The following is a 14,658-nucleotide window of genomic DNA, read 5'->3' as shown; positions in this document are numbered from 1 at the left end:
CCTTTCCTTTCAAAGGACACCCCCCACCATACAACCTGAGAATCAGCATCCTTGTGTAAAGGGAATGAGCAGGGCTGGCCTGTCCAAAATTGTGTCCAATCACAGAAGGTCCAGAGAGACAGGAATAAAGACTTTGCTCAGAGACCACAGTACACAAGTGAGCCCCGCATCACAGCTGTCCCAGAGAGCTCTAGAACAACCAGGATGAAAGAGGAGAATTACCAGCAAGCCCCAAAGCTCCTCAAATGTCGTCCATTTCCAAGTCCTGGAGGACACAATTGTTGATCTCCAGATCCCAAAATGGAAATTAATGGTTTAAAAATGATAGAGAAAACAAGGGAGTTAAAAATAAGGAAAAAACCTTACAAGGAGTACAAACTATTAAATAATGGGAAATGTTCCTTTTCATCATCCATACCTGTGTACTTAAAGACAAAATGAGTTGTGTCCAAAAAGGAGGCAGTCTTATTTCTTAGAATAATCTTAACATTTCACAGAAGCCATGAGTTACTGTTGCCAAGTCTCAAAAACATCCTTTTAACAACTCCACTGCAACAAAATTGAGCAGAATGTGTGTTTTAACCCTAATTTGTTCTTGGTTACTTAGACCTAGCCATGAGCCATCAAATGCTCGGTTTGAGATCTAAGAGCCAAATATCACTTCTTATTGCCTTGTTTGTGTGTCAGATGTCCAAGCTTAAATGCCCTTGGGAGTTGGTTATTAAAGTAGCTATTATTACTGAAAGCAACAGAATATCCCAGTAACTTCAAATATTAACTTTTGCCCTGAAATAAGACAAGCACATGCAAATATAATAACTTGGGCCTGAGGTGTTTAACAAATACAGAAGTATGGGGAAAATATCCCAGGTATGAACAGTTAATAGTTAATTAGCCCACAATGCAGTTGCTTCTCCTATGAACAATTAAGAGTTGACAATATAACAATAAATATAAGGTCAGTTCACTCCTTTTGCCTCCAATAGAATACCCATACATGAAGGAAAATCTTGTTAAAGCCAAAGTCCTCGAAAGCAGGACTTGACTGGGTATAAAATTCTGTTATATTTCTTTGTGTTAGTAATGAAGTTGATTGTAATTTTATTTATCACACTCATTCACAGGTTTATATCAAGGAAAGAAAATGACATTTAAGAAATTGAGTGCAGTGTGAAAGATATCTTACATTTGATGTTTTTGAAAGCCTAAATATAAATAAAAATGTCTGTCAAAGCATGTTTCTGAATTTTTATAAGACTATAATTATACACACATTAATAACCCCATTAGGCAGCATGCTTTAGAAAACATTGAAGACTTAGATTATTATGATTAGCATAATAATTGGGTTGTTCGTCAGGAAGAACTATGAATAATTCATTCCAATTAAGTAACTGATAGAACAGTAAATCAACCATCAGTGCCAGAGCCCAGTAAGTTATGGACGGTAGGAAATCACCAGTAAAACTAACTTCTGGGTATAAGATAATAAATTAAAATATATTAAATATTTGTTCTATTACTGGAAAAAAGCACCCAAAATTCTTTCTTGGACTTTGCATGTTTGACAGTGAGTAGATCTGCCCCAGGTATGTGGTGATAAAGTGATTAAACGTTCAAGATATGAGAGGAAAATGTGCCTCTCTTCTAGATAATAAATGTCACATTGTGTTACTTCTCTCCAGCTGTACTAGGTGACTAACTTTTGAAATCAGGTGTAGGAGTAGGTATCACATGGGTTTGAAACAGCTTATGGAGAAAACAGGTGGCTACAAAACTCCTCCAGTCCATAATGCTGGTGTAAATGATTCTTCAAAAGAACAAAAGATTCTATTCCCACATTCGTTTGTCACTATATAAAATGAATGCCAACCCTCACAGGAAAAGGACAGAGACAGCTTATAAATCCTGTTGAGATCCTGGACCTCAGACTATTATTAAATATTCTGCTGTTTCTTCTGGTTTTGCCAGAAGGAAAACAGCCTAAGAACTATACTCATTTTCTGGAAGAGAGATAAAGATCAATTTGAAGATTTTATTAAATAATCAATATTAGGATATAGGAGAAACCTGGTACATGAAGTCCTATCTAATTTATGGAAGTATTAATTTGAAATTTGGGATGTAATAGCCTTTAAATCAAAGCGTATTTGTTTTTTTCTTATAACCTATAAGATTATAGTACATGATCAAGTGGACTCCAACATGGAAAGACCAAATAGAACCTTATTTTAGTGTGAGAGTAACTAAAAATAAAGCATTAGGGAAGAAGTTCAAGTGAACATGGGAACCTGGGAATTGTTTTCCATGCTGACCAGAAGACACATTGGATGAATAAACATTTAGCTCTAATATGAACTGCCTGATCCTCCAATTGACTTTCTGGCCATAACTCTGACCTCAGAAATGCTACTGTTGGGGTTTAGAGTAGCAATGGTCACTGACTAGTAATCCAGTAGAATTTGCACATCAGCCAAGAAACACTGCAATTGGAAACCTCTGCACTGCAATTCTCCAAGACAGGCTACAAGCCTGGGAGCCACGCCTAACTCCTTCCTCTCAACTTCCCATCTAATTGGCCTCCCAGTACTGTGGACTTATCTGCAAGCATCTTTCCATACTGTCCACAGTCATGGCTCTCAACGGTACTATGTTCATTCATGCACTGATCCTCTCTTGTTTTGATAAAATGGTCTCCTATTGGCTTTTGTGCCCTCCTCTATGCCCCACTCTGACACAAATCTGATTGCAGAAATCTATCACTTAAAATACTCCAATAATTCCTAATTTCTTTACTTATAATTTGGTGTCCACTAACTTCTCCAGCACCTGCCTTATCAACCCTGTACTTGGCAATAACCCTTACAGATCTCAGAACAGGTCATGCTCTCAAGTCTCTAAGTCTTTGCACATGGATGCTGAGATCAGCCAAACTGGAGTGTCCACCCCGCATAGCTACTACTCTAAGGCCAGATGGCATTTGATTATAAATTCGTACTTAAGCACAAGTCCTAGGGTACCATGGTACTGGGTCTGATTCTGTTTATCCTTTCTCCTTATTTCCTGTTATTTGCAGTCTATTAGCAGCACTGAATTTTGTTCCTCTATGTAAAGGTAAGAGAGCTTCATCCACCCAGCCCAGCACCTAAGCCAGTCTAGGAAGAAATCACTTGGCACAAAGGGTAGACCATAGAGAGACTGCCTGAAACCAGCAGCTAGACCTCTCTAAGTATAACCTGAACAACTATTCTGAAAAAACTTACAAAGGAACAAAATTAAGAGCCTATAGCAACTTCCATTTCTTACATTTTCATAACTTCTTGGGGCATTGAGGATAGACTTGTTCCTAACCTACGACTCCTAAATACCTACAAAAAAGGAAGCTAGCATAATTCCTCATCTTGCCTCCTCCAAAAAAAAAAAGGAATTCTTAAAAGGACCTCAGATACTGTATAATTCTCTTTTGGCATTAGAGTGATTTAAGTGATCTATTTCCCAGAAGAACATAGCAATAGTGGCCTACCTTATTCAAAAGGAAGCATCAATATTATGGAATTAGTGCTAATCTGGGTGTGTGATAAAGGTGTTGTGATTATTAATCAAAAAGAATCTTTATGCATTAGAGGTAAAATGTTTACAGGTGAAATCATATATGCCTGGGATTTGCTTTAAAATAACACAATGCGGGAAGGGGTAATCACAAATGAAACAAAACTGGCCATGAGTTTGATTATTTTTAAACTGAGAGATTAGTGCATGAGGGTTCATGATACAATTCTCTCTTCTTTTGGATGTTTTTTAAGTTCTATAACAAAACCTTTTTTAAAAAGAGAATCTTTACAGCTGGTTGATCCCATTTGTTTCTATAAAAGGGGAAAACCTCTACAAGACATTTCAAGGGTTTCAGATCTCCTCTAGGAGATTTTTCAGAGGGTTTCCTATAATATCATTCAGCTCCCTCTATTTGAAAAAAATGTCTCCCACCCCCACCTTCCATAACTCCTATTTATTCACTACTAACTGTAGAGATGCCCCTTCTTGGAAAGCCTTATCTTAATGCCATCCTCCTGCCTGTTTGTGGGAAGTGTCCCTGGAATGCTCTCCTAGCACCCCCTGCTTACTTTTATCAGGGCTGTGATCACACTACATTTTATGTATTTGCTTACTTCCCCGTTTAGAATCTATAACAGAAGCCGAACTTTTTGAAGCTAGGAAACACATCTTACTTATCTTAAGAAAGGATCTTAAAGCACACACAATTTGCTTTATGTTTGGATTTTCTGACAGTTCTCCTAATTTAATGTCTGGCCTGATGAACTTTCTTACTTTTAGAATCTTCTGCATGTGGAGAGGCCAGGAATGAAAAGTCTGTTTCAAATCCCTCAAATCCTTAATCTCTTATGTGTCCTTTAAGTTATGCCTGAAAGCTGAAATGTTTCTTTTTTAACTCATCCCTCTCTTTTTGTATGATAGGCAGTAAGATGGAGCAAGGTAACACTTTCAATGTCCTGCATGGAAATCTTCTTAGCTAGATCACAGTGAAGTGGGAGAGCGAGGTTCTTGTCTCACAGAGTCGAAGAATGAATCTCGAGGACAAAGGAGAATGAGTAAAGTGATAGAGTTTTATTAAGTGAGGATATAGAAAAAGCTCTCAGGGGTTAGAGGGGTCCCGACAGGGTTGCCACTGAGGGCTTTTAGGGATGGTCTTTTATTGAAAGCTAACCAGTGGTTTCAATATATTTCAAACTATTCAATAGTTTCTACATATAACTCCAAAGGGATCCTTAAAAGATCTGGGTATTCCCTTTACCCCAATGTTTAGTTACCCAAGTAAATGATGATAAATTCCTTTGAGAAAGGACTAAGGGACTCACTACTGTATATATTTGCTATGGCATTAAAAAGCCTTTCATGATGGGAATTTGGTCTCTCCAACCGATAGGTTCTAGGGATGATAAATCACTACGGTCTAAAATCTGGGTAAGAGATCATGACTTTCCATTAAAGTCTTCTGTCCATCCTTTCTTGATCTCTTCTAATTACATATTTTATGCAATACCCCTTTTTGGCTACCCCTATATCTTGCCCCTAGGAATACCATGTTCTATGGACCATTTCCACAGATTCCTATAAAATCCCTGTGACTTCATAATTTATGGGACCCAATGAAAAAATGAAATGTGGGGCTCTTTGTTAAGTAATTAAAGAATTACAATGAAATTCAAGATGGTGACAGCATAGCATTAAACAAAGCTGGGAGCCCATTTAAGCACAACTCACACATCCATGAAGTAGCCCTGCCTTCCTGGGTCAGGTCTAGCTGACCCTCATTCCTAATTTACTGCCAATTACAGTTACTATTTCTACTTTGTTTCTGATAGTTAAATGCTGTCATCTGGCCTCTGTTATTCTGGGATTCTATCCTCTCTACTGTCATTGGGGAGCCCAGTCTTGGAGCATCTCCTACCATCAGCCCTGGACTACAGAGGAGAGCTGTTACTGAGCTTCTCGGAGATGCTGGTGCTTCCTGCACTATTGCAATTCTCATCCTAGGGCCATTGCCAAACTTTTCCTTATCCAAAGTTGTATCCTACAATTGTTTGGTCCACTCCTAGACAAAGTCCCCAAGCACATTCAGGAGCTACAGCTAGATCAACTCCCACAGTTCCTGCTGGCATGTGTTAGGCCATCCTACTGCTGCTTTGTGTGCAATCTCTCCCTTTTCCTAGGATCTGTATTTTCCCACAGGTTTACTGAGATCTTATCTTAGATGAGTTTGGTAACAGATCGGGACAGGTCTTAAGGAGTGCAAGCATTGTTCTTAAGGGCATTTGCCTTATTTGAAGTCTGCATAGTCTTCAAGGAAGAGGAAGGCCTTTCTATTCCAATGAGGAAAAGTGGATCATTTCCACAAGTCCTGAGGATTTAGAACATTCGGTGGGGGGAGATGAAAGTAGGTGCTTAAGTGCAACAATCCAAATATTCCATATATATAGACTTTTTATTTTTACATAGTTTAACAATGAGAATGCATCTATATAAATTCCCAAGAAATGCTATAAAAAGATGATATGTATTTTTATGTATATATAATATATATTTTCGTGTATATAACATATATGGTATATATATAAAAACATTAAAAATATCATACGATATACATGTATATAAAAGGATAAAAACTAAATTCTCACCTATTGCAAGGGACATAGAAGGGACTTTCACTTCTATACCTTTATACTGTTTATATTTTTTTCTTGGACCTTCACTGATGAGAGTTCACTAAATCACCTCCTCAGTTCATAACATATTATCATTATTCGTCCTACTAAGGTTTTCTCTTATTTATATTATTTACTAATATTTACCTATTTATTTTTATCTTCTTCTTAGTTCTTTCCCCATACTCCACAGGCAACTATTATAATGTGTTTCTACTAACATAGTGCATTGAATCATCAATCAGACTCACAAAAACCAAGTCCTGCCCAGCACCAGGCTTTATCAATGATTATTCAACTTTACAAGAAAGGAGTCATATCACATTGGAACACATCTTTCTAAATCCCTTTTCCACATTGGCATGCATTTGGATTTAGCGTGACAAGCACTATGGCCAATACAAAATGGCCCAAGGAAGCCTCTTAGTTTTGTGGGTCTCTCAATCTTTATACTCTCTAGTCATGTAGCAAGAAACACTATACAATTAACTTCCATTTTTCAATCCAGCTATGGCTCATAAAGCCATGAAGTGAAGACTAATTCATAATAAATAATCAAGACACACCAGGTATATCCTGCTATAAAGATTCCTTAGATAAGAAATCAGGATATAGCACCATCTGGAAGATCTTCAATTGCCTTCTAATTAGTAAATTCCATTAATTTGATAACAAAAGGGTCTGGCTAAGGTCAGAACTAACTCAGGCAGGGAGAAAGGAACCAAGTATAGTCCTATTTATTAATCCCTTTACAGTGTTTTAAGTTTACCTAGCAAGAACTAGCAGTCCTCACTAATTGTGGTAAAAATAACTTACTCTTGCAAATGTCCCTAAAACATATAACAATGTAAATGTCATAGGAGGATCCCTCCTAAACCAAGTAAGGAGCCCTGAAGCAAAGCTTTGTTTGCTTCACAGTAAATCTATTTGGGGTCCCACGTATATATGGGTCCAACATAAGCCTGCTATTTGGTTTATTACCATGTCTTTATAGTTGCTTAGATTTTATCAATAAACATATATTAAATTATTGTATATATTTTTCAAACATCACTGAGGATTTCTTAAAATCTCCAATGATATTTTATATTTTGTTTTCAATTCAAATTTTATGCAAACCCCCCCCCCCACTCCCTCACCTTGCCTAATAGAGGATGAGTTCTCTGACCAGCAGGATTTCCCACCTTTGGTTGTCATTCACCTCCATGTTCTTAGAGGCATCATTCCCTCTAGTTTTCATTATCTTTATCAATGACAGAGTCTAGGTAACTAAGACATTGCTAAGAAAAACTCAGTCTACCCCCTTTCAAATTAATAAATTAGTTCATGCATTTATTTATTCAACAAATAGTTCTTGAGTCCCTACTATGTGTTTAAATGTTATGAGTTCAACAGGAGGGGGAAAAAACATGTTAACTCTCAAAGAGTTTAATTTTTACTGTAAAGCATTCCCCTTACCAAGAAGAAACTTGAGAGTATATGGGGAATACTTCTTATGATGTAAATAATAACATGCCTCCTCCTGATAACCATTGCTGTAAATTTGTAGACAATGAAATGCATCATAGTGGTTTCATACATCAGCATTTTTAGTCTCACTGCAACTTCCACTTGGAATGCATTTCCAACATTCCTTTCTTCACCCACCTCTCACTCCGCATTCAAAATACAATTTTGATCCTGACTCTTCTCTAATCACACAATGCCCCTCTCCTGAGACCCAAAGCACCCTGAGCATCCTTGATCAAACACTTAGTCTCTTGAAGTGATCTATTTATGTGTCCGTCCAGCCCACCAGCCTAAAATTTCCTCGAGAGCAGATACTGTATCATACTCATCTTTACATATCCAGCTCCGACCACAGTCCTTGCCACGGAGCACGTAATCATTGTAATCATTAAATATTGAAGAGAAAACTCAACTAAAATAACTTCTTGGAACAGAACTTTGAGTTTATACAATCATAATCACCTCAATATGAACTCTGTGGCTAAACACAATAGCTAGCTTTTGACACAGGGAATTTGAGGAGCAGAGAAAGGACCACTGGCAATCTGGCAAAGTGGTTTTCAAACTTTGCTTTTTGGATTTAAGGTAGCGACTGTTTAGTGTTTATTTTTTGTGTACATATTTTGAGGTGACCCTTTTTTTCTAAATAAAGTATGAGCAGAAACATCAACAAATGAAATAACTAAAAGTGAGCGAGCTAGTTGAGATCAGAGGAAATGAGGAAAACAGATGTAGTGCCTTAGAACTCCTACTGCTCCTTGAAGCTCACTGTGGCAATCATCTGGAGGCAGTAAGGACTGTCCTCGGCTGGAGGACCGAGCCAAATTTGATGTGCAGTGACTCTGTTCCTCCATCCCTGCTCACTGCATGATCACTTATTTCATTTTTTTTTTTTTGAGTTGGGCAAATAGATTCTGAAACTGCCAACTTCATCTCTATTCAGAAGTATCAAGTGTTCATGGCTTCCAGGATTCTGAAGTTACTACAGAATCTAAGGAGGGGGTTCTATAAGTGATATATAATTACCTGCTTCACATGTTTATTATCTTTCCTATTATTTAACATGTATTGTATAAAAAGTGTTAAAGAGCAACATTGCTCAATTTATAACATGCATATGAAGCATGTGGGATCTTGTTAAAACGAAGGTTCTGACTCAGTAAGTCAGGAGCAAAGTTGGATAGTCTACATTCTAATAAGCTCCCAGGTGATGCCAATGCTGCTGGGCCAGAGAAGGTGCTTTGAGAAGCAATAAAGGATGCAAAACAATGGATTACTACAGTCTCCAACTCTCACCAAGTTCAGTCTCACAGGAGGCACAGGCCTAACCTATAAGAACTCAAATACAAGGCAGCAAAGCACAAGTAATAAAGAGAATGACGAACACCAAGCAGGCCATAGTGGGAAATTTGCAACATGGGTGGTTTTCAAAATCTCACTTTAAGTGCTTTAAGTGAAAAAGAAATAAGAAATACCATCCAGAAATCAGTCAATAGGTCCCCAAAAAACTAAATACTTTCTCCAGATTTCTGGTCCCTTTCTGCTCATTGTCTTAGCATTAGGGAATTGGGATTTTGTTTACTGTGACAAGCATACTTCTGCTTTCTCATCCCAGAGACAGCAGGAAAGGAAGATGGACCCTAGAGATAGGAAGCTGGAAAATGCTTCCTCATGGTTTCTGGAAACAGCTTCCTAGACTGGGTAAGTCACCTGACAGAGATGTCACCTTGCAGAGATAGTGTAACTATCAAGCCCCAAAACTATGCTTGTTATCAAACAGCCTGGCCCGCTCTCATGCATAGGTGTCCAGGTGTCAAACTGAAAGGAAAGACAGACGCAGATCTGCCCACGTGCACAGCCGTGAACTGCTGTGGAAAATTCCATGGCGTGTGACACGTTACTTTTCCGTACTCTCACATTTTGTTAACAGGCTAACAGCCGTACTTTCAAAGCATAGTTTTACAAACCTGGATATCTTTGTAAGGAAACCATAAAATCACAGGATTGAAAGCCACGTTGATACCATCCTGTGAATGTGCATCAGGATTTCACTCTCAGAACACTGCTTCCAGGAAACAGCACAACAGCCAAACTAACCTGCAGCCAAGCAGTGAGCAAACAATCCTCTTGCTGAAAGAATTGGCTCTGAATTTCATCAAGCTCTCTTTCTCAGAAAGAAAACTCTGGCTCGGCGGTGTTCCCTCAGCTTTTCTTCCAAATTGATGATACTGCAGTAATGTGCTGGACTCTGTAGAAGGAAACACAGGGTATTTGGAATAACACCAGGCTTTAGACTTTGGGCAATGCCTCCTAAGTCCAAGTTTCTTATCCATAAAACAAAAGTAATAAAATCTATTACAGTGACCTGACAAGATATTGTGAAGATTTAAAGAAGCCAATGTATGTGAAAGAACCACAGAAAGTACAAAATAATGATAGTGATACCAATATTTATTGAGTGAATACTATGTACCCGGAATTTTCTATGTATTACCTGATCTTATACTCAGAGTAATCCAGTAAGTAGGAATTATAGTCATTATTTTACAGATAAGGAAACTGAGGCTAAGAGAGTTTACATCATTAGTAAGTAGCCAAGCATAATGCACATTTGTTATTTCTTGGTTCCCAGCATCGTCTCTTTCCCACAGCATTCCAACTTCCTTACAGGGAATTGTATCTCATTCGTTAAGAATAGTCTTCATAGGGGCACCTGGGTGGCTCAGTCATTAAGCGTCTGCCTTCGGCTCAGGTCATGATCCCAGGGTCCTGGGATCGAGCCCCGCATCAGGCTCCCCGCCCTGCGGGAAGCCTGCTTTTCCGTCTCCCACTCCCCCTGCTTGTGTTCCCTCTCTCGCTGTGTCTCTCTCTATCAAATAAATAAAAAAATCTTTAAAAAAAAAAAAGAATAGTCTTCATAGGTAAGAAATAGTTGACTCCATTACAAAAGTTGAAGGGCTGGATTCTTCTTTCCGCTAGACCGGTACTGGAAGAGGGACAAAATGTAGCCACTCTTTTCTGGGACTTTGATCCTTGAGGAAGTAGTGTGAGGCTTTAAAAAATGGTGAGTCCCATTCAATCAGAAGCAGCATCTTGATCTGACTATTTCTATTTTGAGAAATTTCCTGTAGTTCTTGCTTCTTTAACTCGCCCCAAACTACAGTTTCTGCCTATGTCAGGATATGATTCTCCAATCTTCAGATTTGTTATATCTTGACAGTTTGTCAATATATTTACTTTTTGTTTAAGTTAGCCAATATTTGGGTTTTTGCAATCAAAACAAGCTAACTGATATACCAAGCCAGGATCTCAACCCACAGTAGCATAATTTCTCCATATCTGTAAGTAAAGTCCATGCATGAAACCAATTAATGATACCATCTCTTAGTAGGTCACTTCAAGTATTAAAACATACAGTGTTTCTCATTTCCAACAGCTGTATTAATCCATGACCCACATATTAATTCATATAACTTACCTTCTAAAAATAAATGTAAAAATTATTTCTCAAGGATAATTTAGAAATTCTCTTACGTGCTATAGATTTAAGGTGAAATCACTGAGTCATTTGGGAAATTGAGCTGATAGGAACCTATGAGATCATTTTCAGCTACCTTTGTATAAATATAAATATCAATAATTTAATGAAAACAACATCTGGCAGGCTTAAACATTCTTCTTTAATTTGGTATAGGATGCAACGGCTACACGGCCTAGATGCAATGCATTATAGGTAAGTCTCACCAAATACAAACTGTAAACAAACACTACAGAAACAAAATTTATCTTTCTGAGCTTTGTGTTTTTTCAAATTTAAGAAATCTCCAGGCTCTGCTAAGTAAGTATATTATTCCAGCAGCTTCTGGAGTAGTCTAAATGATCATCATGGACATCAAACAACAGAGAGCTTTCAAAAAGAAAAAAAGAAAAATGGTTCAGCCCCAGTTTAATTTCCTCTCTACTTTCAAAAGAACATATATTCACCGGGATGCTTGGGAAAAGAACTTTCTTCCACTCTCTTGACACTTTTTTGTTTCTGCTAGATGAAAAAAAGAAGCTGTAAACTGATCTGGGCACTTAGATTTGCAGCTTTATAAAGAAGGGACTGTAAAGCCAGGCATGTTACATGTGGGAGAGGGAAAGGGAAGCACAGCAATGAGCTGCTACATTTGTCTGGAGCTGTTACCACTCACCCCGAGGTAGGGTCAGTTCTTCAGTTCTTCGTGAAAGAAACAAAATGTAATACACATGCATCACACTGGAATATGTACATAGGACCGAATGAAATTTTCAAAATTCTCTGCCACATGCAAAAAAACACTCACATTTGTTAAATATCATTTTCCCCACTCCAGGCTTGAAAGATTTTCTTTTGGCAGGTACTTTTTGAGCACTTTGAGGGACTATGTTAAGCATGCTTTGATCTCAAATCAATACCTCACTCACTCGGAAGTTCCAAGCCAAGGGACCATCTTATAAAACATTACAGAGTCTTTCTAGTAATGCTGGTAACCCAATCTGGTTGAATATGCCCAAGTGGAAACCACAGAACACTGAATTTCATCATATATAAGATGTTATCAGAAAGTAGGCTTTATACATTTAAGCAAAGTATAATTTTAGCAAAGTAAATAAAGACAATTTGGTCAAATATTTAATTTGATGCTGACTTTTATTGAATGTGTGATTTTAGAATCATGTAAGTATTAAAAATACTTGATCTAAAATAATGCATTCTGTCCAATTAGAAGTTTTGAATAACCATATCCTAAAAAAAAAAAATTAGATGAATGAAAATATGGGCATAGAATCTCCTCAGAAATCTCAAATGGAATTATTTGATGGATTTGGAACATAATTAAAGAAATTTCTATTCACTTCTTTGAACATATTCAGAGAGAAGTTTAGAAGTCTCGGTATACATAGAACAGAACCCTTCTATAAAGACACTGCAGGAAAAAATACCTATAATGACATGGTCCAAGAATATCACCTTTACCCTGAAAGTTACTACGTTTAACCCTTTCATTCACAATTTATTTCAAAAATTGGTCTAATGCTTTCACTCCATGAAGCATTTCATCAAAATGTCCTTTTAACAGGACAAACTTCTCTTCGGCTCGGAAAGACTACATCCCACTCTTAAACAAGCAATCCTGTGTCATACCTGCAGCGCCATCCAACAGAACTGGAGAGGTAACTCTTTTTGTTTTGTAAATATTTTTGTTGTAAATCTTACTACTCACACACTTTTTGTGGAGCCAAAGTGGGGGAAAATAAGAAATAAAATCAATGTGTGTATTTTAAACTTGGAAATATGATGAGAAGATACGTGTGCACGTGTGTGTTGCCTACTCTCTAGAACGTAGGCTCACAGAGTAATAGCTCCTTTTCTTCCTATTACAGAGATTAATAATCTTCTTCTCTCAGTAAAAATGGAAGCTAGCATTTATTGAGTAGTAATTATGTGCCAGGTACCATACTATATTCTTCAGGCCCTTTGTCTCATTTTACTCATCCAAGAACGCCATGACTAAGGTTAGATTCAAACTACAGAAAACTTTTAAGTTATTCATTGAAAAATTATTTATTGAGAAAGTACTATCAGCCACTATTCTGAGCTCTGAAGATAGAAGAGTAAACAAAAAAACACAAAGTCACTGTTCGCATATAAAGAACAAAGAACTTAAAAGCATTCACAGGTAAAAGAAAATCTTTAAGAATAACAATTCAACTAAAAACAAATCTATAGTTACAATGGGAGCCAGAAAAATGTTGAGAAAATGTATTCAATGGGGGGCCCAGGTGGCTCAGTCCTTAAGCGTCTGCCTTCGGCTCAGGTCATGGTCCCAGGGTCCTGGGATCGAGCCCCACGTTGGGCTCCCTGCTTGGCAGGAAGCCTAATTCTCCCTCTCCCACTCCCTCTGCTTGTGTTCCCTCTCTCGCTGTGTCTCTCTCTGTCAAATAAATAAAATCTTAAAAAAAAAAAAAGAAAAGAAAATGTATTCAAAAATATATTCAAAAGTCAATCTGGATTTGTATATCCAACTAGATTATCATTCGAGAATGAGGGCAAAACAAGTAAGTTATTAGATGAAAACAGATTCCCCCATTAAGACATCCTATATAAAAGCACCTAAAATATACTTCTAGAAGAAAACAAATGATCCCTGAAAAGGAGATCGAAAAGCACACAATGGTGAGCAAAGTAGAATCCAAAAAATACCGCAATGATGGTGGTGATCATTATCCTTTGTGTATGGATGTCATCTTACCCATCCTAAAAATTATATATATACATATTTACATATTTAAACTTAAAAAATATTATTTTCCTTTAAAGAAATTAACCTGAATATAGTACCATTTGTATGAAGAGAAAATAAAGTCCTATTTTCTTTTAAGCATAATTATGAATAATGGCTTCTTCTAGGCTCTGCTGTTTTAATCAGTTTGATTTTTATCTTTTTCTATGCTCAAATTGTCACAGCTTGGCCAATGAAAGCTCTTTTTAAGTTGGCTTCTGAGTCCTGTCAACACCACATCAGAACATTTCAAAGCATACTTGCTTTCTGGCAACAAAAGTTTCTAGCTTAATCTTGAAATATCTCTTCCCAAGGCATAGAATTAGCTCCTCCTAGAAGCACTGATACTTTTAGTTAAGTTTTACCATTTCTCTATGATAGCCCTCTTGAAAGTTTAACTCCTCACAACACTATCAATGAACCTCTTTATTTTATGATTTGATAGACCAAATAATTTCTTGCTCTTTTTTATTCAAATTCATATAATGACTTAATTTTTAAAAATCTGCCCATAAAAATTAAAGTCTAGGAGACAGTGCTAATATTTTGAGTCATTTGCAATATCTGTATTCTGTGTATGATTTTATGCACATTTATTGAATCACTCAAAGCCTATTTCAGCC

General features: G+C 37.1%; 1 long non-coding RNA gene across 1 annotated transcript in view; it reads right to left on the bottom strand.

Annotated features, from left to right (window-relative positions):
* The window catches only part of LOC116629944, a 124,135-nt gene that overhangs the window by 20,011 nt on the left and 89,466 nt on the right, over window positions 1-14,658 (bottom strand). The window contains exon 3 of the long non-coding RNA XR_004298848.1: window positions 9,828-9,978. This is a non-coding gene — a long non-coding RNA (uncharacterized LOC116629944). The remainder of the gene's footprint in view (window positions 1-9,827; window positions 9,979-14,658) is intronic.

This window comes from Phoca vitulina, unplaced genomic scaffold (genome assembly GCF_004348235.1).
Source record: "Phoca vitulina isolate PV1807 unplaced genomic scaffold, GSC_HSeal_1.0 scaffold3, whole genome shotgun sequence".
In the NCBI taxonomy this organism is placed as follows: Eukaryota; Metazoa; Chordata; class Mammalia; order Carnivora; family Phocidae; genus Phoca; species Phoca vitulina.
This window is presented reverse-complemented; position numbering and strand designations above follow the sequence as displayed.